Genomic DNA, 25,914 nt, shown 5'->3' on the forward strand with positions numbered 1-25,914 from the left:
CACAGTAGAATGGTTGTCCTTTGTAGACGTATACATATGGAAGCGTTGACTTTACAAAGAGAAAGATGAATTTCCTCTGCAGAAAGGAGGAAAAGGGCAAGAGTGAAGACCTCCAAGATAAAAAGTCATGTGAGGTGTGCATTTCAATACCAGGCTACTGTATTGAGGAAAATGGAACATGTTTCCAATTACTGTAGCAAGCTAATTCTGGAAGACAAGTAATATAAGGACTGAGCACCACTGACAAAATCGGTCAAGATAAAAAAGAACACATTTGGGTTATACTCGATGTGGGAAACAAAGACAAAAGAAAAATTAAATTTCCTTACTTCCCACAGCCCACGGACAAGTCCTTAAAACAGCTAGCGAGAACTTCCTCTGGGAGCTCAGCTACCTCAATGTTAATACTTTGCTAAGGCAAAGGGCACTCTTAGCTTAACATTATTATGCCCCACCCACAGCCCCCCACCCCTGGATCCTGTAAGTCTCCTTTAACATATAAAAATTTCTTTGGAAACTTCTTTTGTCTCTACTCCCCAAGATAACTGTTGGCAATCACTCCCCAAGCATATGACCCATCAATATATACATCTGAAGGGTGTCATTGATGGGGTTTTGGAATGTAGAGTAGGTTCAGTGGGGTGGAGTCTAGAGTCAAGGACTAAGAAAGAATTCTTGAGATGTCTTCGGGGCAAAATGGTGGTTTATTAAAGCATGGGACAGCACCCATGGGCAGAAAGAGCTGCTGCTCCCCCAGGGTTGTGAGGGGTGGCTGGTTATATACTATGGGGTGGGGAGAGGTAAAGAAAAGGGAGGTTTCCCAAGGATTTTCATATGTTAAAGAAGACTGACAGCTTACAGGAGGCCTTGCCATTGTCAAATTAAGGTTATTTTTCCCTCTAGCAGGCATTAACATGAAGATAGTTGGGAGCTTCCTGGAGGAACATTATGCTCTGCCCACTTCAAGTATCTGTCAATGGGGTACAGGTTATAAGAACATTTAGTTTTATCTACATTTCCTTCTGGAAGCTAGGTTATTGATAGAAATGCTTTGTTCTTATAGATTGCTTGCAGGATTGTGATCTCTGTAAGTTACCTAATTGTTTTTGTTTTTCTTAGCTTTAGGGCAGCCAAGAGTGCCTGAAGAATGTCACATATATCCCATGGAGGAGGGGTTGTGGGGTGTCAGCTTCTACTTTGTCCTCAGCTTGCCTTCTGTTCCCTCATCATCATGACTATGGTTTTATAGGACAGTAATAAATGACCTTTTCCTAACAATAGTCCCCTGGAAAGCTTGCTTCCAAAATTCCTTTGAGATTTATGCTATCCCTAACCCTCTCCCAAGTTGAAAATAATCAGTCACTCCTCACAACCTCAGTGCAGCTCTTTCTGCCCAGAAATCCTGTCCCCGTGTTTTAATAAAACCATGTTTTTGCACCCAAAGTTTTCTCGAGAATTCTTTCTTGGCCATCGGCTCTGAACCCCAGCCATTTCCTACATCACACTTAGCAATTAACAATAATCACAGTTTAAACATCTTTTATAGAATACAACATTATCACAGCAAAAAAAAAAAAAAAAAGAAAAAAAGAAAAAAGTATACGGTTAATGAATCAATATATTCACAAGTTCATTTTTCTGGCATATTCACCGAGCTGAAAACAAGAACTGAAAATGTCGATAGGATTTCCCCAGAATCAAAGATTGGCAGCATTTCAAAATGAGAAATAAGAGCAAAATGATTTTAGAGAATTTATGTGATTATGGATTAGGTGAATGCTGTGGGAAACAGAGGCAGAAGAAAAATTATTAAATTTCCTTACCCACTGACAAGCCCTTGAAACAGGCAGAGGGATACTTTCCATCTTAACACTTTCCTAAGGGCAAAGGGCAATCCCAGCCTGACTGACCCCTACCCCCAACCAGGATCCTGTAAGTCTACTTAACAATTCATTTGGAATCTATGTCTAAACCCTCCAAGATACAAGTTGACAATCATTCTTAAGCATATGGCCCACTGATATACATCTATACATCTAAAGGGTCTCATGACAAAGGTGATATTACCGGTAATGAAAAAACTTTTTCCAACAATAGCTAGTCCCTCAAGGTCCTGGAAACCTTGCTTCCAAAATTCCTTAGAGACTTATGCCCTCTCTGACTCCCTCCCAACTTGCAAGCTTATAATGAATGGACCACTCCTCATAGCCCCGGGGCAGCAGCTCTTCCAGCTCACGGGTCCTGTCCCCGTGCTTTAATACACCACATTTTGCACCAAAGATGTCTCAAGAATTCTTTCTTAGTCATCAGCTCCAGACCTCACCCCACCGAACCTCACTTATATTCTAAGACTTCATCATTAGGAAAGAATGCTTCCTTAATGAGACTTCACACATCCTCCCATATACAGTTTCATCTGCAAAACATGCCTAGCTCAATTGCTCCTCTTGACATAGAAAGGAATAAATCAGTATGATTCTCTTCCTGCCTTTTTCTCTTTTTCTGTGGGATGTGACTACATACTTAACAGAGATGCATGCTTTCTGCTTCACTCTCCCATGCTGTGAGAGTTAGTAAAGTATGAATTTCCCCCTCTGGGAAAGTGGAACAAGGAAGGAGGTCAAATTCTGAAGTTTGGGAAAGTAGCAGTTTCAATTCTGAAACTGTTAAGTTTCAGTTAAGATCTGGAAATGGAAATTATAAGATGGACATTTGAGGAGTAAAATAATGAGAATAAAGGCATCTGGCAGAGTCTTGATCAAGAGGCTTTAAGTGCTGGAGACACTGTATTAACTCAGATTACGTGAGAAGTTTGCAGAGTCCTGTGTTTCTGCAATTTGGTTTTAGTTTTATGGTTCTGAATTTGACAGCTGAGCCTTAGTTGAATATCTAGGCCACATGGGAGATAACGCTTTCCCAAGTTTAATAGTGCTTGTATATAACTAACCCATCCTCAAGCTAATGAGAATGAGTCAGAAAATACTTGCAGTCCTGTGTCAAGCCTGGGATCCTCTGCGTTGAGCATGATACCAGGCTTCAGGAAAGACACAGGCCTTACATCTAGAGCTGACGTAGTCTGACCTTGATCTTCATAGGGTAAATGTGATATTATGAATTATATAATAACAGATACAGATCTGGTTTCTTTCTCCTTTTCAAGCACAGAGTTCCCCAAACCCTTGGAATTTCCTAAATGATGAGATTGACAAAGATGTCTTTGTTATGTTAATGAGGTGACTTAAGCCAATATAGGAAGCTTGCGGAAAAAGTAATATGCATATGTTTCTTCCTTGTTTCTTCCTGGTTTTATACTCATCTCTTTTTAGCACTAGATAGTGTCTCATTGTCTGATGTGCCACAGTTTATTTATTCATTCACTTGCTGAAGGATCTCTTGATTCTTTCCAGGTTTTGGCAATTATGAATAAAGCTACTATAAACTATATGCAGGGTTTTGTTTGTTTGTTTGTTTTTTGGTTTTTCTTTTTTGCCGTGTGTGTGTGTGTGTGTGTGTGTGTGTGTGTGTGTGTATTTTTTTAATATAAACTGACTAGAAATGCAAAGAATCTAGACAAGCCAAACAATTTTGAAAAGAATAAAGTTGAAGACAAACTACATGATTTCACAATTTACTTGAAACATGTAATAAAGACAGTACAGTATTGGCATAAATGTACATATAGATTAATAAAGCCAAAAAGAGAGTCCAAAACGAATCCACATATAAGATTGATTCAACAAAAATGCCAGGTTAATTCAAAAGGGAAGGATAGTTTTTCAAGAAATGGTTCTAGGACATTGGAAATGAGAGAAAAAAGCCCGAACACTTACTTCACACCAAACACACACACATATAACTTGCAATGGATCATGGACCTAAATTTAAGTTCAAAACCATGAAACTTCTAGAAAAAACATATAAGATAACCTTTGCAACTTTAGTATAGAAAAGGTTTTCTTGGCTATAACACAAAAGGCATAACCCCTAAAAGAAAATAAAACATAAAACAGATTTCATAAAAATTTAAATCTTTTGCTTTTGCTTTTCAAAAGACACCATAAAACTAAAAAAGACAGGCAACAGAAAGAGCAGAAAGTATTTGCAAAACACATTTCTGATAAAAGACTTGTATCCAGAATATATAATAAACTCTACAACTCGACCATCACCATCAGATCTCTATTAGAGGACAGACAATATAATAAAAAAAAATGGAAAACATTTTGAATAGAAACTTCACCTATAAGATAAACAAATGACAAAAATGCATCTGAAGAAAACTTCAACAACATTTTTCACTAAGGAATTGAAAGCTCAAGCCATAGTGTGATTCCCCCTACACAACTATCATAGTAACACTAAAATAGACATGCCTTTCCATCCCAGATATTGGTAAGGATGTAGGGAAATGGGAACCTTCATTGCTACTGAGAACATAAAATGTTATAACTACTTTGGAAAAATAGTTCTTTAGTTTCTTAAAAAGTTATAAGACCCAATAATTCCACTCCTTGGTAGGTTAGGAAAACATGTGCACCCAAAGATCTGAACTTAACTATTCACAGCAGTTACTTAAAATGGCCACAAACTGGAAATAATCCAAATGTCCATCAGCTGGCAAATGGATGAACTGAACGTGGGATATGGTGGAATACTACGCAATAATAGGGACGAACTCCAGACACATGCAGCAAAACGAATAAACCTCAAAAATGTTATGGTAAGTGAAAGAGAAAATTACGAGGTTTTGAATAGTGGCTGATAAAGAAAAGCAGCCAGTGACAATAACAGATACTGTCTGGATATCTGATTTAGCTGATTTGTGGCAGATTTCTGCGAATTGCATTTTTTCTTACTATTTCTTGATACCTGATAACTAGATCTCAGTCCCTCCCTCCCTGTTTCCTTCAACTACCATTGCATTTCTACTACAGTTATTGGAGAAACTAAGTACAGAGCTAAAGGAATGTTATTCTGATTAGAAAAACTTTCCAGGGAGGGGAGATCATCTGGTTTCCTAAATTTGTTGGCTGGTGAGAGGGTGGAAAGTTTAATATTCGATTATCTTAAAAGTCCTTCCAACCCTTTGGATGCTCTTGGAAATGAGACATATCACTGATTTCACATTGATCTAGATCTTCTGAGATCCTGAAAGAATGGTGGCTGTTTCCATGAAAGACAGCTCATATTGCTACAGGATCCCCCAACTCTACCTGGATGACCATAACCCCTTTAGCTAAGACTGCAAATAAGACATTCTAAATATATTTTATTTCATTGTGCTCACAGAGGGAAAAAAATATTTTTGCAATTTACTTTAGATTTTGATGCTATAAACTTTAAAATTGGTGGAAGGAATTATATTTAAGTTTATATATTTTTCCAGGGATTTTGGTGATGGGAGATTTATATCTAAATTTGAGAACTTTTTATGTTTGCTTCCTATTACTGGTGAATTTTAATGTTACCATTTGATCTCCTTGCAGAAATTTGGTAGGCTATACTAAGCAATAAATATGAACACAACTACTGATAGAAAAAGAAAAAGAGGTCAACTCCTGGGTTTGAATACTAGATATCAATTATTGTACTGTTTTTAGGCATTTCAGATTTATAGGACGAAATCATGACTAGTGGTCACAGGAGAATTTACAAAGGAATAATCATTGACATTATGGACATGGCCTGGAATTTTTCAAGAGATAAATTAAGGGGGGAAAATAATCTAAGAATGTTAAAGGAAAAAAGGGGATGAGGACAAGAGGAGAAGCCTGTTGTTGTTTTTGTTTCCACAGAGGAAACAGTTTAGGAAAGTAGTAACAGATTACAACCTGGAAAGAAATATAAGAAATAAGGAGTGCTAGTATCTCATTTAATAACTAGGGGAGCATTTTCTTAAAAAAAAAAAAAAAGAAAAAGTGGGAGTTACAGGCAGAGAACAAGAGAAGGAGGTTGGAGGATGGCAAATTACTAAGCCACATTAAGGGAACGGGGGAATTGTGGCTAAAATGACCTAATGAGAGTATGTTAGAGGCTAGTTGGGGTGATCAGATATTACCTGGGGGTGATTTGAGGTGATCAGATGCTGAGGTAATCAGTTATCATCAAGGGTGGGGATTCTGACAAACTTAGCAGGATTCTTGCTAAAACTGGATTCTATAAGGAAGAACCCAGGAGGTCAAGGTCAGGCCTAGTCAAAAAGAAAACTCAGAAGAACTTGACCAAAGTTTGGTGAAGGAGAGACTCTTCATGTGTGACCTAGTGCAAAACTGAAATGTCTCAGACTTAGCAGCCTCTGACCTCACATATTCAATATTTTACATGAACACTCAAGAAGTTTTACTACCTCTCAATTTGTACTGGGTCATACAGAATTTTCTTTGCATTATGGATCTTTCTCCCCAGATATTTCCCCTTAACATGGCTCTCTCCAGGAAAGTTCATAGAGTTATAGATCTAGCAGCCCAGACAACTGCTAGAGGTACCTGGCTTGGGTAGATACCAATTCTGTTTTTGAGACAAACAGCTCTATTTGGGTCTAGAGAGAAAGGAAATCTTAAAAAAAAAATTTTTTTTTTAAATGCATTTGATAGAGAAAGAAAGAGACAGACACAGAGAAAACACAAGCAGGGGAAGCAGCAGAGGGAGAGGGAGAAGCAGACTCCCCACTGAGCAGGGAGCCTGGCATGCGGCTTGATTCCAGGACCCTGGGATCATAACTTGAGCTGAAGGCAGACACTTAACCAACTGAGCCACCCAGGCATCCTGAGGAAATCTTCTCAAATGTCAATATATGCACCTGTGAGAAAATGGTTGTGTATCTGAAATTGTGAAAATTTGGCTTCCCAAACATCACCTGTGATCTGTTGAAAAGACAAGGTAAGTTTATTGCTTACAGCAGTAAGAAGGAGCAAACCATTGGCAGTAAATCAGAGGGGAGACAGGAATGTCAGAAATTGTTGAGAATTAGAAATTGGATTTAAGGGGTGCCTGGGTGGCTCAGTCGTTGTTAAGCATCTGCCTTCGGCTCAGGTCTTGATCCTAGGGTCCTGGAATCAAGACCCGCATTGGGCTTCCTGCTCAATGGGGAGCCTGCTTCTCCCTCTCCCACTCCTCCTGCTTGTGTTCCCTCCTTGCTGTGTCTCTCTGTCAAATAAATAAATAAAATCTTAAAAAAACAATTGAATTTAAGGCAGTTCTTTCAAAGAGGGGTTTGTTGAGGATTAGGTAAGAGTCAAGATACAACAGTTCAGGATTCAAAGAATCCTAAGGCTCGAACTCAAATTGCAACTTCAAAGATTTACTTATTTATCTGAGAGAGAGAGAGAGAGAAAGAGAGAGAGAAGAGAGAGAGAAAAGAGAGAGAACGAGCAGGAGGAGCAGAGGGAAAGGGAGAGAGAACCTCAAGCTGACTAAGCCCTCAGCACAGAGCCCAATGCCAAAGCTCAGTCTCATGACCTTGAGATCACAACCTGAGCTGGAACCAAGAGTTGGACGCTTAACCAACCATGCCACCCAGGCTTCCCTTAAATTGCAATTTTAAATTAATCTGTCTTTATCTTCAGGGACAACGTAGTGAAAGTAATTTTGCAAAAAGTGACCCTTGAAAAGTGAGTCTTTTGAGAAGTCATTACATAAAATGAACAAACCATTTGTCTGGGCAGACAGGTCCCTGAAAATAAAGTGAAGCTAATGGAGACAGTGAAATGGCAAAGTCGAACAATGGGTACGGTTTCAGTTTTCAGTGTCTAGTGTGACTCTGGAGATAGTCTTCATTCTGCACTTGTGAGCTGCTTCACTAAGCTACGCAGACGAAGTAATTGCTGTTGACTAGCGAGAGTTCATGTGTCCATTTTAGCTTCAGAAGCTGTGTTGCCTCGTGACTTGGTTGGAGCTTCTCCTTTATGACAGGCTCAGAATCCTGGGCTGATGGCAGCAAGGTCAGCACACAGGAGGCCTTGTGACCCAAGCCAGCAGGAACAACCTGAGAGAAAATGTTGTCTCAGGAAAGCATTGGGCTAACAGCACACACAGGAAGTCTGACAGACTTAAATCTTAGAGAAGACTTAGATCTTTTCTAGAAACCCATTTAGTACATTTGTGGTTTGGGTAAATTATTGAACCTCTCTGGCCTTCTGTTTCTACTCTAAATGAAACAACAGACCAAAGACACTAGCACATAATAGAACCCAGCAGATATTTTTCTCTTCTTCCTGTAGATCTATCTACTATGAAGAAAATTACCCAAAACATGGTATTATAATTTATTTAGTAGCAATTATATATTAAAATGAGATGTAGAGTTCTACTGAGTAATCAGTAAGAGTATTATTTCCACCATAAACATAATCGTATGCCTACTAAAAAAATAGACACTGTTTTATGAAAATAATCTGCAATAACAGGTAATTGTTGTTCAATGAGTATAAAGTTTCAGTTATACAAAACAAATAAGTCTACTGTTCTGCTGCACAACATAGTATCCCTGGTAATAATGTAGTGTTATACACTTTAAACTCTGCTAATATTACAGATTTCATGTTAAATGTTCTTACCACAAAACCAAAATCAAACAACAGTAACAACAAAACCACAAAAGAACATGAGGAAATTTTTGGAAGTGATGGATATATTTAGTACCTTGATTGTGGTAATGGTATCACAGAGGATTGCATCTGTCCAAACTCATCAAAAAGTAGACATTCAACAATACAAATAATACCCAATTATTTGTATGTCGATTATAACTCGATAAAACTTTAAAAATATTCATATTGAATTTCTAACTTTCCATTAAAATTAATTATTTAAATTTACAGGTATCTCAAAAGTATTATATTTTAACTTTATATAACCTAGTTCCTATTGGATGTTTACTCAAAATAAAAGACAGACTTAATGACATTTAAGTTAATTTCACTTGTTTAAAATTTTAACTTAAAAAAAAACTTTCTTGTTATTTTTAATCCAGATATATTTGGTGTGAAGATATAATTGCAATTTTAAATTAACTTGTCTTGTACCTTCAGGGACAACATAATGAAAGTAATTTTGCAGAAAACTGACCTTTTCTCTCTAGTCTTCAACAAGACATGCCCCACCAAAACTGAATCAATACTCTAGAATCTATTTGGGGGGGGGGAGATAATATTCATAACAACTTTATAGCTTTTCTCTTGAGTCTATTTCTAATCTTAATTCAAATATATTTAACTTATTTTTTTAAATTATAATAAATTAAGCACCAAAAGTGTTAGCAATACTTTTTCCTAAGCAGAGTGTTAAATTAATCCTTTAACCAAGTCTCGAATGCAAGCATAATCCTGTGACCCTTATTAATAGTATAAAGTGTTATGTTGCTTTACAAGTTATTTTTGGACCACTTCCTTTGATTTTACATTTCTTTTCTGCTTAGCTCAATATTCTGCATGATTAGAACTTCGTAGGATAATGCTGTTAAAAGTAAAGATTTGGTGTGTGGGTGATGAGAAGAAATAGATACCTGAACAGGACACATCTGTATCTTTCTCTTCCATCAGGATGATTTTGTCTGCTTATTCCTCTTCTAATTTGTGATTCACCATACTATGGGGTATTTTAGTATACACTTTTGTTCTGAATAGCACAAAGTTTCTTTGGGTCACTAATATGCTCAGCTTTTTGAATTTTTTTTTTATCACCTTCTAATTATATGCTACAGTCCCCCACTCATTACTGCCATCTATCAGTTTGGAGATATTATCTTTGCCTAGAGAGAAGTGTCTCAGCCTGGATGAGTAGCTGATTCGTGCCAAATGATATCAGCACCAATATGAGTCCTGGGTCTCCAACTGCCTGGCTGTCTTTGGTGGGAAGCGCTTTTGCACCACCGTTTTTTTACTTTAGTTCCTGCCCTCCACACCAGTGAGGTTATCGTGTGACCCCAGTTTTCTTCCTATTCCACAGTTGATATCCCGACATGCTCCCATAGACACGTACAGGTGCCCAACACAGAGTTTCTTAAATGAAACTGAAAACTGTCTGCATTATGATGGTTTTCCCAGTTTATTTTTTACCATTTAAAATCCTTCCTATAGTGAAAAATAAGCTCTGTTAAGCAAATCATCTAACCTAGATGATGTCCATCCAGAGTTTTGAAAAAATTTCAGAAAACGTGTAAATGTAGACATAACTCGTACCCAACACTGGGACTCCAGAGGATAAAACACATTTCACTTCACTAAAAATTGGATATGAACTTTGACATGGTTCAAGACCACATAACATTTTAGCAAATAGAACCTTCCTTGGGAGACAATATGGAGTCTGTGGGATAAAGCAGCACCTGCAGAATCAACAGTACTAGAATACGACAAAAATATATAAGGAATAAAAAGAGAATGTGTGATTTTATTTAGAGACTTAAAAAGTATTTTCACAAAATTTTACATACCTAATTCATTTACTTATCAGGGTTTTTTTCAAATTAACGGTAGAAGGAAATGCTTTAACAATTATTGACATTCTTGATCTATAAATTTTGTCAATATTATTCAAATAAACTTTGTTAATAGGTTTATTATAGGGTTTAAGACCGTGGATACTTGAGTCCAAATCCTGAGGTTCAAATCCCCCGGTAGCTGGGCAAGTTTTCTTATTTTTTACACCTCAATCTCACCTATGAAATGGGGATAATAATAGTAATAACTGAAAAGCCTGTTATGAAAGCTGAGTTAATATATAGAAATTGCTTGGAATAAATTGTGGGCCATTAAAAAGTATCATGTAAGTGGGAGCTATGAATATTATGATTAGAATTGGTAATAATAGCATCATTATTTTTAAAACAATAGTGTCTTAAAATGAGAAAAGCAAGAATAAAAATATAGGAATGTTTTCCTGGTTGAATAAAAACCAATAACAATTTTTTAAAAAGAGGAAAAAATTAAAAAGCTAGAGTAATGTAATGGACAGTTTTTTTTTTTAAATTTCTCTGCCTTCACGATAAGTTATTAAGTACAATTCACAATTCTTCAATGCTACAATTGAGTGACCTTATTAGCAAAGAAGAAAAAAAAGCCACTCACAAGACAGTACAATATGTTTTGCAATTGGCAACAGAAGCACCATGTCAGGAATCTAAATAAGGAAGCAGCGGATTCTGGAAGCATTCTGGTTCCCATGCATCAGCTGAAGTGCTGCAGCGTAATAACAATGATAAATGCTCCATTATATAGCATTGCATCAATGTAGCATGTCAGTAAAATTAAAAGCATGTATCATTTTCCAGATAAAACACACGCATTCTGGGAAAAGCTAAGGAGAAAATGAAACTAGCAAAAAGATTAGCAAAAGATTGTAAACGTGGCTTTCTGCATTCAGTGAACATCACTGCTCACAGTGGAAATTGCCATTAAGTTTCTTTAGCACTGTCCTCTACCTGATGTAACACCTGATGTAACACCTATCTTGTCGCTCAATATGTACTAATTATAGATGACAGTCATTTAACACATTGAACAGTCTTGTCAACACAACATTTAGTTTCTGGAAAGATTTGAAACATTTTCCCCAAAACTTTGTGTGTGTGTGTGTGTTTGTGTGAGAGAGAGAGAGAGAGAGAGAGAGAATTTAATAGCTCATAGCTCATCATACTTTTACGTGAATTTTGTTTCTCATAGTAGAGCTTTCCCTGTTTTGGTAATGACATTTTACAACATCTTATCTGATAGGAAATCAGACACAAGTTCTTGACTTGCATTGATTTTTATCATTTGCATAATTACCAGTACACCAAATATTTGAACTGTATTTGAAATCTAAAATGCTGGCATTTTGAATTCATCTTCAAGTCATTTCAGAACTAAGAGATAAATTGTATTTTTTTTCGAAAGAGAACAGACTTTTATAATTATCTAGAGAAAGCATATGCTAAAAGTTGAACATTCATTTCTGCAAAAAGGATATCCCTACCTAGACAAGTCCATGGTTATAGGCTTAAATGTGATGATATCAGTCATGTAAAAATAAATGTTTTCCATTCAATGATAATGAATGTCAGACAAAATTCACCCCTTTCTTCTCTTTTGTCTTTGAAATAAAATGAAACAACTTAAGTGACTTAGGTGGCTAGTGTTATATAGACAAGAAAAAGAATTTTAGGAATTTTAGGCATTCAAAAATGCCCATTTGTATCTGATGGCACAATTAACCACCTGTGAGCCATTGTATCCTAACCAGGTAGAACTGACAATGGTAGCCAAGAGGGTTTTGGGGATGTTTCTAGAAACAACTTTAGGCATTGAAAAATATCTGAACTGTCCCTTCCTGTATTCCTTTGGGTGGTGGGCACTGGACACTGGTAGCATTCCTAAGGGAATAGTAGAGGGTGTTACAGAAAAAGAAAAGAAGGAAGAAGAATAAATGAAAAGTTGGAAGTGCACTTCCAAGTCTGTTTTTAACTACCTGTCTCCTCTTGAGGAAGAAGATCAAGTATTAACTGAGAAGGCTCAGGGTAAAGTTCTTCCCAGCAATCTTAGATCATGGGTGGAACCATTTACAACTCCTGGGAAAATCTAAGGGATCAGTGAGTCTGTCACTGATGTTACAGTATTCTTCATTTAATGAAAAACAAGGATGTTATTAAAGAGAACATAACTACAACTGAAAAGAGGTGTTTTTCATTTCCCTAAGTTTTGAAGGACTGATGAAACATACACAAGTAGTTTCTTATTTAAGAAGTTACAAGTTTTCTGTGACATGGACAGGTGAAGCACTATAAAACTGGGTTAAACACAGCACTTTCGATAAGAATTAGGATGAAAGGGAAAGGCAGTAAGTTTTAAAAACCAGTACTCTTGTAGTAATTTTCTACTGCATCAGAAGGAATTACCACAATCTTGATGAAATAAACAACACAAATATGTTGTGCGAATATATGTAGTTCCGCAGGTGGGAAGTCTGATACAAGTGTCCCAAAGCTAACATCAGAGTGTCAGCCGGGCTGATTACCCTCTGGAGGCTCTCAGTGAGATCCTGTTTCCTTACTTTTTCCAACTTGCAGAGGCCACCCACATTCTTTGGTGAGCAGCCTGCTTCTCAGAACCCACACCACTATAGCTCTCTGAATCTTCTCCCCTTTGCACATCTTTCTTTTTGACCAAAGCTGGGAAAGGTGCTCTGCTTCTCAGGGGCTGCATGAGTAGACCGGACCTACTTGGAGAATCCAGAACCAGTTCCCCAACCACAGGTCCTCATTCTTCATCACATGGGCAAATTCCCTTTTGCCAAGTAAGGAAATATATTCATAAGTGTGAACATAGAGAGGGTTGTTATTTTGCCTACCACACTATTTCAAAGAAGTTAATTTGTTTTTTTCCAGTGCATTTAAATTCTCTTCCAATGAATTAACAAAAACTTTTTCAGTTGATGTCTACCATGTGCATATATATGCCCAGGTTTGTTCACAATTAAAAATAAACCTAACAATAAAATAAAGGTTATTTTACATTACAAGTTAATAATAACTAAACACATTTTGAATTTGGAATATGACTACTTTTATCAAATCAATCGTGGATGATCTTTCCATTTCTTTTTTTTTTCTTTTTTTTTATCATTTTATTTCTGATAAAATAATAAGCCAGGTTTTCTAGGGAAATCACTAAATGGGAAACCAAATTCAATAACAATTGCCATTTGTTCTATTTGTTTTAGTGTGACATTCTTTTATGAAATAAAGTCAGAGCGTAAAACTAATACAACTGACAGATGGCAAAAAACCAAAACCAAAACAAAACAAAAAAACAAAAGGACATCCTGATACAACTACTCCGGCATTTTCAGTGAACAAGACACTTACATATGGTTGATTCCTAGCAAAAGTTTTCTAAAGCCAAGGGAACAGAGTCTTGCCAGTACTATTGTTCTCATACAATGTCTTTGGGGCACAGTGTACCATTTTACTGGAGCATCACTCTTGAGTCCTAGGAAGTATGGAAGTGTGCTTTCTTAAACATTATCAGATCATTTCATGGAGTTAGTTTTCACATTTATTCTGTGTTTACATAACCTCTGAGTAGAGTGTTAAGATTTAACTCATTTCATTGATGCTCCAACTGGGTCCTCTAATATCTGATTTAGGATCAAGTACATAATGTTAATCCACTCTAACACCCCCTTCAAATTAATAAATTTCTAGTTGTTAGGAAATTCCATATTTAAAATATCCAGGCTCTTTACTATTACTTAAAATTGTAATAGTTAATAAATAACATAAGTGAAATCTTGTACCAGAAAAAAATTCCAACTGATGAGGCACTGTTTCTTAAACAAGGACAGTTTAGCTTTTGGAAACTGGATAAAATAAGAAAACGACTCTAGTCCTCAAAATGGTTACTGTTAAATCAAATTGGGGATTGACAGTGCAGAAACTTCCTGTAGTTCAACATTCTTCCCAAACCATCTAATCAAGAGCAGCATGATCAACAGAAATAAAATGTAGTTGTCACCTTGGCCTTTTAAACTGTGGCCAGACAGCACCTTGATGTGAAAGAAATGCTAACAATTGGAAGAAATCGAAGAAAAAAGAGGTAACATTTCAAGAGCAGTAGTAGAAATGTCTGGGTTTTATCTTCAGAACTGCCTTCTGCAGAAACTACTAGTTTTAAGAAAATATATCTTCTGAGCTGAAGTTCACACTTCAAATTAATTTATTCATTTTAACCCCTTAAAATTAAGTGGTCAGAATTCTTCCAACTATTTATCCCATAATTGAAAGCCAATAGGAGATTTGGGGGTAAAGGTTTTTAAGAATAGAGTCCTGGGACTCCAAGTAATTTATTCCTTTGTTGCAGAAATCTGCATTACCTACCTGATGGCTATTACCTAAACCACCACACCAAGGGAATTTCCTAGATCCTAAACTATTTTATTCAAAAGATATTGATCCCAAGAATAAATGATATCATATTGTTTTCCATGTTCAAATTAACCTTGAATAAGCCATAAAAAAACCCTCAGCAATGGAAACCCAAACCTAAAATTTGAAAATAATACATGTGATTATGATCATATCTATTTATATGCTCATTTATATCACAGAAATTTTGGGGTATTTCTAAGAGTGAATCTGCCAAAAGAGACCTTCTTTATCAGAGTGGATCCTAAAGAGAGTTTGATAAAGTCACTATATTTCTCTTTGTATCCTTCTCAGTCTGGTTTTCAGAATGACCCTCAATTCCATGTCTGACTTCAAAATATATTTCATGGGGCACCTGGCTGGCTCAGTCTTTAGTATCTGCCTTTGGCTCTGGCTCCCTCCTCAGTGGGGAGTCTGCTTCTCCCTCTGCCTCTGCTGTTCCCCTTGCTTGTGCTCTCTCTCTCTCTCTCTCTCTCTCAAATAAATAAATAAATAAATATTTAAAAAAAAATAAAGTTCTTAAAAAAAAAAACAAACCACACAAAAAAACCTAAAATATGTTTCATGAAACATCTATATAGACACAGGTGTCTATATAGTTGACTCTTGAACAACACAGGTTTAAAATGCACAAGTCTACTTACACACAGATTTATTTTTAAATAAATATATTGGCAAATTTTGGGACATTTGCAACAATTTGGAAAAACTGGCAGAGAAAGTACACAGCCTAGAAATACTGAAAAAATTTAAGAAAAAATGAGTATTATTGTAAGAATATACGATAGATACAAGAGAGAAAACGTGTTAATTAACTGTTTATGTTATCAGTAAGGCCTCCAGTCAATAGAAGACAACTGGTAGTTTGCTTATCCTGATGTTTTAAATGATTACCTTTTTCATTATACTTTTAGAGACATAATTTGAAATAACTTTCTCTTAGAATCATACTTTAAAATTCAGCTCCTCTAAAATGTTATTTTTTTAAAAAAACTGCTTTTGTTAGTATCTTATGTGTTCAGACTAAAAGTAAGCATTGTTTTTGAAGATGCTTGACCACATGCCAATACCATTTTATTTCTATTTTCTTCCTCTGAAATCTTAGTTACATGTGAAGAAACATAAATGTTGTGGTGATAATGTTTCGATGTGTTAAATTACCATTGATGTGGAAGATCTCATACATACACTGAAAAGCAGTAACTCTTATGTTATAGCCCGTTTTAAACTGAATGCTTCATTAAAAGCACATGGCTAAAAAAAAGCTGAAAATAGACAGCCAAGATAATAGCCAAAGGATTTGAGCTCTAAAAAGAATATGAAGAATATGAGGCTTAAATGATATATCATACAACATATTACTTTTTGCTTCTGTTTCAATTGGTTTCCATAAGTCAAGTTAGAATCAGTAATTTTTAAAAAATTTTAGAAATTTAAAAAATACTTTGGCTTTGTTGGATGATCCATTTCTCCAGTCTGGCAATCTTGTGATTAATAAGCATCCATTTTTAGATTTCTTACATGGTAATTAAATAATATTGAGAAAAGTTAATATTTATAACACTTACAAATTTGAAGAGTTACATAAAAAGTATGTTCATAACTATAATCCCAACTCCTTGTCCAATAAATTAAAGAAGGAATAGGTTGAATTTAAAAAGAAAACTAATTAATGAAAGCATAATAAACTTCTACCCTCAATGTAATCCACTGTGTTCTTCAGAATCAATGGTACTGAAATATAAGAATTACATTCTTATACATTGCCTAAGATTTCATTATTTGTGTATACATCCCATATGCTAACAGCCAAACTAGGCATTAACCTTTCATTTTATCCTCCTCTTAAGGGAAACACTTTTTCTCTGTAAAACTAGCTTATGTTTTAATGATAACATAATGATACTTAAACTCTCCCTGGTGCCTAAAGATCCATGGAAGTCAATGCATTACTTCTGTCTTCACATACCACACTAAATGTAAGCAACTGAATTTGTGTAGCAAGACATCTTAATCTTACTTTTTCTCTAAAGCACAACCACAACTTAACAGTGCAATTCTTTACTCTGAATAATATCTTCAAATAGCCATTAACTAAACATCTAGATACAGTTATGCACACAAAAGGATAATTTCCCATTTATCAAACCTGATTTTAGAAAATCTATAACATTTTAAGGCAACTGAATATAACCTTTTTTTTAAAGATTTATTTATTTATTGGGACGCCTGGGTGGCTCAGTGGGTTAAGCCGCTGCCTTCGGCTCAGGTCATGATCTCAGGGTCCTGGGATCGAGTCCCGCATCGGGCTCTCTGCTCGGCAGGGAGCCTGCTTCCCTCCCTCTCTCTGCCTGCCTCTCTATCTACTTGTGATCTCTCTCTGTCAAATAAAAAAATAAAATCTTTAAAAAAAAAAAAAAAAAGATTTATTTATTTATTTATTTGACAGACAGAGACCACAAGTAGGCAGAGAAGCAGGCAGAGAGGAGGAAGCAGGCTCCCTGCTGAGCAGAGAGCCCGATGCGGGCCTCGATCCCAGGACCCTGAGATCATGACCTGACCTGAAGGCAGAGGCTTTAACCCACTGAGCCACCCAGGCGCCCTTGAATATAACTTCTTAAAAAGGTAATAAAATAAAATAAAATAAAGGCTATTGATTTCCTAATCCTATACCACTCAACTCCCACCAAATATCCTTATGGAAATAAATTATAAGAGTAGTGGAAATGGAGTGTTTACTATAATATGATAGTTTATTGACTCATGGGTGCTCTATGATACCACTACACAATTTTGACAACTAATGAGAATTCTCAAACAACTGACCAGTGCATTGGAGAATACAGTGAAATCTAATGTCCATCCTATAAGTGCCTGCATATCACAGAATATGCAATAAATAATAAGGAAGGAGCAACAAATGTTAATATAAATGTTTGATTGCATCTAAGTAAATAATAAAAATGAATTTAAAATATTTTAACTCACACCTGGGTTGCAATGAAATGTTGAAGAGATTAGCTAAAAATTAAAATAAACTGTTAATTAGGAAAGACAGTAAACAGAATTTCTGCCCTCATGAGGCATGTCATCTCTGGGTAGACAAACAAGCAATCAACGGAACATAAGAGGAGACAGAATAAAAATAACTATATACATTTTTTATGTTTTACTAACCTATCTTTCATAAAGTTAAATAAATACAAAAGGAATTCCTTCCTTGCCCATCATAATTATTTTATTACCAACCTCTTCAATATATAAAAAAGTTCAGTAATTTTTTAATACCACATAAAAATGAAAAATATAATCCATTCTCATTTTTTTTCTTTGCCCAATATCAGGCCTCAACTCGTACTTATTCTTTAAACACAAACTTAAATAAACAGAATGGTATCAGATATTGTGAGCTGGAATGGACCTTGGTAATCAAGCCCACACAACTCAGTCATAAGATACCTCAAGACGTTTTCCTCATAAGCCCTTGGAAGACTGTACAAATGCTCCTAGAATAAAATATCCCCCACCCAGGGACCTTGCCCAGATTCAGTTTACAGAAATTGGATCACACTAGGGAAAATTTTTAGGGGTACCTGAGCAGCTCAGTTGGTTAAGCCTCTGCCTTTGGCTCGGGTTGTGATCCCAGGGTCCTGGGGTCCTGGAATGGAGTCCCACATCAGGCTCCCTGCTCAGAGGGGGAGTCTGCCTCTCCCTCTTCATCTGCCTCTTCCCTCCTCATGTTCTCCCTTGCTTTCTGCCAAAAAAATAAAATCTTAAAAAAAAAAAAACTAGGGAAAATTTTTTCACAAGAATTTAGGTTTTCTTAATTAGCTTTTAAATGTTTGTTTACAAATCATTAGTCACTTGATAAAGAGGCTGAAGGAATGTATAACTTAACACTAAACATATATTACCATAAAAGCACAGTCCGATATGAATGTGCAACAGCCCTGATAAAGGCGTCAAAAATAAAAGTTAGGGGCACCTGGGTGGCTCAGTGGGTTGAGCCTCTGCCTTCAGCTCTGTTCATGATCTCAGGGTCCCGGGATTGAGCCCTGCATCAGGCTCTCTGCTCGGCGGGAAGCCTGCTTCTCCCTCTCTCTCTGCCTGCGTCTGCCTACTTGTGATCTCTCTCTGTCAAGTATATAAATAAAATCTTTTAAAAAACTAAAAAATAAAAAATAAAAGTTAGGATGCAAAACTTCAGTTCATGCAGAAGCTTTTTTGAAACAATCACAAAGGAAGTTATACTAATATTATGGGGTATTTATTAAATCTGATATTTGTTTCTTTAAAAATATCTCTTAGTCGTGAAATAAAGTGCATATTATTTTAAAAGACTTTAAATGTGATACTTTAAGTATCAACTACTAAGCAAGAAAAGTGCTAAAAAGAATTATTGTAATTGTGTTAAGTAATTCAATTTTGTTTGTATATCGCCTTGGTTTTCTCCTCCGAATTATTTCTTCTGTTAAATGGAGTATGGAATCGCTATTGGCCTAATGAAATCCCAAATGATTAAAGAATTCCACCATAATGCAATTACTCAATACTTCAGATAATAACACATTTCCAAGAGATTCCTACGGATCTCCTTTTCTTTCTTTGAGAAAATGTTTTAACTATGTTTCTTCCAAGAATTTATGAAATTGGGATGATAAAGTAAGCAAATAATATTCACAATACAACTCTGACTTTATGAATTATAAAAATATTTCTCTGTTGGCAACTCTGTATATCCGGGTTTTATTTCCAGAGATCAGAATTTGTCTCTTGAAAAAAAGATAATGGCAGGAAGGAAGAAAGGAAAAAAAGACTGAAAGAAGGAAGGAACAGAGGAAGAAAAGAAGAGAGAGAGGGAGCATGGGAGGGATAAAAAAGATAAATTTGATAACCATTAACCTTAAGAGTAGGAAAGTCTAATGCAAAAACGTATTATTTAATCCTTAACCAAAGGAAAAACAAAGCCACCACATTAGGTAAACTGATCTATATGAAGTGAATTCCCAATTGTTATTCTGTAATTGTTTTTAAGGTAGTCATCAATTGTACAATTATTGTGTTGAAATTCTATCAAGGGTTTGGATGAAATTTACCCTGCTGGCCATGTTCTTTAGCTAAAAATGCTAATGCAAACCTCAAGTTGAGAATTTTAATATATTGATCTATCAGTGGGCAAATTGCAGCCTAGCAGAATTGCACGATGCTGCAAGTCAAATAATTCACAGTATTCAAAGCAATATTCATGTGGACACAACTACTCTAGACCTAAAGTGTCAGCCTATGGTTTCATTCATTCCATGAATATTTACTGAGCACACTTGTGTGGTGGGGATTGCACAGGAAATTGGAGACTCTGTGGTAAACAAGGCATGGCTTTTGCAGGTAGTATATTTATTCAAGGAAATACTTTGCTTTCTGAAGTAAGGATGATTCTTTAATGGCACAAATAAATACATGTTACAATTAACAACCACTCTTTCTAGTAGTTTTCCACAGCATTTTTTTTTAAATTAAAGTTTGCAATCATTAATATCTTTGCCTAATATCTCTCTCCCAGTAACTACCAATGTCTTATTTGGGGTGTAGAGGAAAGGGTTAAAATGAGAATTTCCTAACATCCTGCTAAGAACTCTTAAAATAAAGTATATGATATATACTTTCTAAGGAAGAAAGAGAAATGGCATTACCTAATTTCATCCTTCCTCTGAAAAGTCATAAACTTGAACTCTTTTTTTTTTTTTTTTTGGACTTACCACTTCCATGTAATAAAATCTGTGCCTATACCTTCCCTATACATCAAGGAAGTGTCAAGGAAGTAGCTCAGGTTAAAAAAAAAAAAAAAGCAAAAAACAACAAACAACTTTGAAATTATTCTTGATTCCTTTCTTCCTCTCATACCTGATCTCTGACTCCTTAGGAGAACCTGTTAGCTTGATCTTAAATAATAATAACAATAGTTGTTGCTTTCAACATGCCAGGAATCATCCTCAATGTTGTACATATATATTAACTACTTTAACCCTCACATAATCCTATGGGTTTGGCACTTTATCATGCCCATTTTATAAATGAAAAATAAAGCAAAACAAAACAAAACAAAAAACCTGAGGCAAAAGGTGTTAGGTAATCACTCTAAGGTCACAAGTGGAAGTAGAGGAGCCAGAATTTATCCTAGATGTCTCATGCCAGAGTCCATGGACTTAACTGGGACCAAGATGGCCATATTGTTTCCCTGCGCATGAATGAACTCTAGACAGGTTTCTTCCAGACTGCAGGTCTCTCACTTCTCTTTCCGTGGGGCGTGTTTTAGAAACTTGTAACTGGGGGCGCCTGGGTGGCTCAGTGGGTTAAAGCCTCTGCCTTTGGCTCAGGTCATGATCCCAGGGTCCTGCGATCGAGCCCCGCATCGGGCTCTCTGCTCAGCAGGGAGCCTGCTTCCTCCTCTCTCTCTGCCTGCCTCTCTGCCTACTTGTGATCTCTGTCTGTCAAATAAATAAATAAAATCTTAAAAAAAAATTCCTTAAAAAAAAAAAAAAAGAAACTTGTAACTGCAAATTCTTTATCTCCTTGAAATGTAGATAAATCTCCTCCCAGTCTTTTGTGAGTTTTGCCAGGAATCTCCTTCTCTGGGATCCGGAACCCTCCTTTTGAAATGTAATCATTGAAGGAGATAATGCCTTCATCTCCCAGTCTCTTTGTGAGGCTAACTTTGATTAAGTAACAATTAGCAAACACAGATGACCAAATCAACAACTTCCCTTCTTGGACTTTTCCCGCTAGCTTGTCCCATCATGTACATTTTTTTTTTAAGCAGAATTTTGTTCAATCTCTCTCTTCTATTGTAATAGTCTTGAATGAAGTCTCCCTTGCTTATTTAATCTGTCCAGTGCAATTTTTCTTTGACAAACGTCATCCTAATAATTTCAAAATTTAACCTGAACACAAGCCTTCTTTGCCATCTAATCACCCTGATCTGAGCCACCATCATTAGTCTTTGACTGATCTTCCGCCAAGTTCTTTCCTCCTTCAGTCTCTTTCAACAGCTGATAGAGTAATCCTGTTAGAACCATGTCATTCCTTTGCTTGAGTGTCCATCATAGGTCAAACTATGGGCCACGATAGTCCAGTCAGCCCTTGCATCCATACCCTTTGTCACGTGACTTTACATTTCTTCCATTAGAGGTGGAGTGTATCCTTCAGCCTCTTGACTTTGGACTCAACCATGCGACTTGTTTTGGCCAGTGAAATATTAGTGGGAGCAACACAAGCAGAACCTTGAATTGTCCTTGTGCATTTGAACTCACTGTCATGTATCTCTAGCATCACTATGAAAAGAACATTTTTTTCACAGTTCACTGTTTTATTCTCACACTTGGGATGCCCTATGGCCATGGAAGGGAGAATATGGAGAGGGGTAGCCCATGCGTCTGAGGAGCATAAGAGACACAGAGCAGACCTGTGCTCTTTATCTTGGGAAGAAGTTCCTTTAAGACCAACTTAAATCAGCTGACCAACCCAGCCAAAGATCCTTGAGTGAGATTGGATGATTGTTGCTGAGCTAATAGAGTTAGGAATGATTTGTTACACTGAATTGTTGTGACAGTTGCTGATTGATAAGGCTACCCATGCTCCTCTCCCTGTCTCACCCAGAGTGAGCTGGCCTCCAGTGCAATCGCAGATCTTGGGCTGCTATCTCTCTAACCCCATCTCCTGTTTAAGTCTCTTTCACCTGCTTCACTCTATCAACACTGATGCCCTTGCTCCTTCTCAAACAGGAACTGAGAATGCTCCTACCTCTGGGCTTTGAATGTGTTATTCTCTCTGATTAAAATTCTCTTCCCTCAGGTGTCTTCACAATGTTTGCCCTCAACTCTCGTACTTTTACTCAAATGTACGCAGGCCTCTCTTGCCCAGCCTAAGATTTTATACCCCAATGACATGCCTGTTTCCCTCTCTCCATGGATTTTATTCCTCACCATTTATTACCATCTAGCATATGTGTTGCCTTGATTCTTTGACTGATCTTCCATTAGGATATGTTACATGAAGACAGGTCTATTTTTTTATTGTTATATTTCCAGAACCTGAAACAGCAAATGGTCAATAAATACCAGTTATAAGAATGAATTTATGTGAACGTCTTTCTTTCTGTGCAAGTCAGGGTCTTTCTACTCTTTCTGATTCCCCGCTGCCATAGACACTCTTTCCTCACAACAGCAACCAGCTGCCCTCTCTTGTAGACTCAATCCTATGTTGGCTTCTCATAAGAAATCTGGGGAGAAATAAACTAAAGAGCCTTAATTCAGCTGGGAATTCAACAATATGGGATTTGGTTTGACTTTTCATCCTGTTTCTTTAAATAGAATTCATTTATGCCATTCTGGCCACTGGGTGACTGTCTTATTCCTTCAACTGAAGTATCCCTGATAAGCTGGTATTTAAGCAAGATATTGTTTCTCTCAACCTTCTCTGGCCACTAAAACCTCTTTCTCTCACCCATCTAGATAATGGACTTCTGCCTTTAAACCAGCAGAGGAGTGAAGATGAAAGGGAGCCAATCAGCATCTGCTTTGCTGCCTTGGAGCACAGAAGCGGGACTCTGCAGTTTCTCAGGACACTCCTATCTGGCCTTAGAGGAGCAGATTGTGAGAGGAGTACCAATTTCGTGTGTTTAACATGAATCAAGTACTTTTATATACACTTTCTTGTTAATGTTAATCCTCCTAATGACAAAATGAAAGGCAGTTTTATCTTTGTTTTATTGATGAGATAACCAGCTCAGAGGGATTAAGAACAAGCCCAGAGATCACAGAGCTAGTGAGAAGCTGAGCTAATATTTGAACCTAGAAATTTCTTATCTCAGTCTCTTTTCTTTTTCACCAGATTGCAATTGTTCTAATCAGCTCACGTCCAGCAATTGTCATTTCTCTTCCTCTGTCCTGTAATTGTATTACTTGATTGATTCTTGGTTTCCTCAATTGACTATAAACCCGCTTGAGGATATGGAACGTGTCTTCTTTATCTTTCCATTTCCCTTTTTTTTAACTACCACCAAGGAATGAACACAGTATTTCATGAAGTAGGCTCAAATAATCATCTCTTACTCAGAAAAAAAGAAAATGTATCATATAGCATATGGGTAAATATCTTAAAGATATAATTATATCTTTAAATAGTATATATATATTTGATATATCTTGAATTACCTTATATTATATTATAGTATGTTATATTTCTTGACTTATCTTGATTGGAACTACTGTCTGAGGCTCCCAAGAATGAAAATTAATAGCAATCATGGCATCCTTCTTTTATACCCTGGCCTATAGTTATCACAAATGAAATATATTAATTTTTTTTCTGCTCTTGCTTTACTACTCTGCTATCATTATTATTACTTTTTTTTTTTCTTAGTTTTCTGGAGTATTGAGTCAGCAGTTTGGTGGCTCTACTCTCTGCAGGCTATCCCCTTGACAAGCAAACAATTCAACTAATCTGTTACTAGGTATTAAAGTCGTCTCGGTTTTGTATTCAATACGGCAGTAGCTTTTACAAATGTTCCAAACTGAGAAACTCCCAAATACAAAAAGCATCAGTAAATGCAAATTACTGTACATCACTGACTTCACATAAATTGATAGGATCATTACTAATAATGGTGGTTTTAATTATCTTATTACTTGACATTTTGAACTTAAAAAAAAATACTGCCTCACGTTTAGATTGTTGGATCTGAGTATCAAAAATGGGCCCTAGAGATTCACTCTCACTGATCTGACTTTCTATTAGTCCCATCAAACATTCGAATTTACTCTGGCATCTTCTGAATGCCTAGAAAGACTTGAACACAAAAATGAATACTTTATCTTGGATAATTCATTTTGGATGTTGGGCTTTGCTTGCTGCAAAGAAGTTTTTGAAGTGTCTTACGTGTCTATCCTGTACAATTTAGTCTACAGATAACTGTAATACGGGAAAACATCAAAAGTGAATGTTTTAGAGAAATAATACCTTTTTCTGAACAAGTGGAATTGCATGTCCTTGAGGCTTTTTATCCTTATGGCATGTCAAAACACTTCAATATTCACTGACCTTTCAAAGTTTGTAGTTCTAGTTCTTTTAGGAAGCTTTTGAAATTATGTAATACTCTGTACTACATTTTACCTTTAGTACTAATAATTCATGTGAATCATGTTCACTGCACCTTATTTTTCTTTTTGTCCATTTCCAAGTTATATAAGGAGATATTTCAAAATCTTAACCATTTGAAGAAACAAATTCAAGGTATGTCAGTTATTTGGAAGGAAAAACAATGAGATGTTTAGTTCTTATTTTCTCGAATTTCTCATTTATCTGGTCAATGGAAGATTGGAGTTTTTATTGAAAGGATGTTATCTGGGCATTCCAGCAGTATAATCTGCAAAAACATTTTATTGCTGTAGATGAACGCAGGTGAAGGATACTCTGCTACATTTAGGATATGCCAGATTAATTGCACACCAATTAATCTGCGATTTAGAGAAATCATTATTAGTTACAACACATTACTTCTTCGATGAGAAGAATATGTGTGTGACATTTGCTGTCTATATTTCAGTAAGGACATGCATCATAGTACATTTGGCAGCAATCTGGGAGAAATGATACATTTTAAAGCAATTCTATAATGTGGCGCTATAAATGTCTGCAGGTGTCAGGTCCTTGGAAATGTTACCTAGTTTCCGAAGCTAATTTCTTTGCGTATAGCACCCCCTGCCGTCAGTAAATGAAAAACACATGTACAAAATAGCTTCAAGGCAGCTTTGTTTATGCAATAGTGGTGATGCTTAAAAGACGTTTTATGTCTTCTGTGCAAAACATAAGCTAAACTAAATAAAGAATTAAAGTGTTGAACATAATGGAGAGAAACAGAGAACACCCAGAGACAAACAGAGAAAAAAGAAGAGACATAGAAGAAGAGTGCTGTGTGAGCTTTGTGCATCTTTCTCTTACTAAACTGGCTGGCATGTAGC

This window comes from Lutra lutra, chromosome 15, assembly GCF_902655055.1.
Source record: "Lutra lutra chromosome 15, mLutLut1.2, whole genome shotgun sequence".
NCBI classification, from domain to species: domain Eukaryota; kingdom Metazoa; phylum Chordata; class Mammalia; order Carnivora; family Mustelidae; genus Lutra; species Lutra lutra.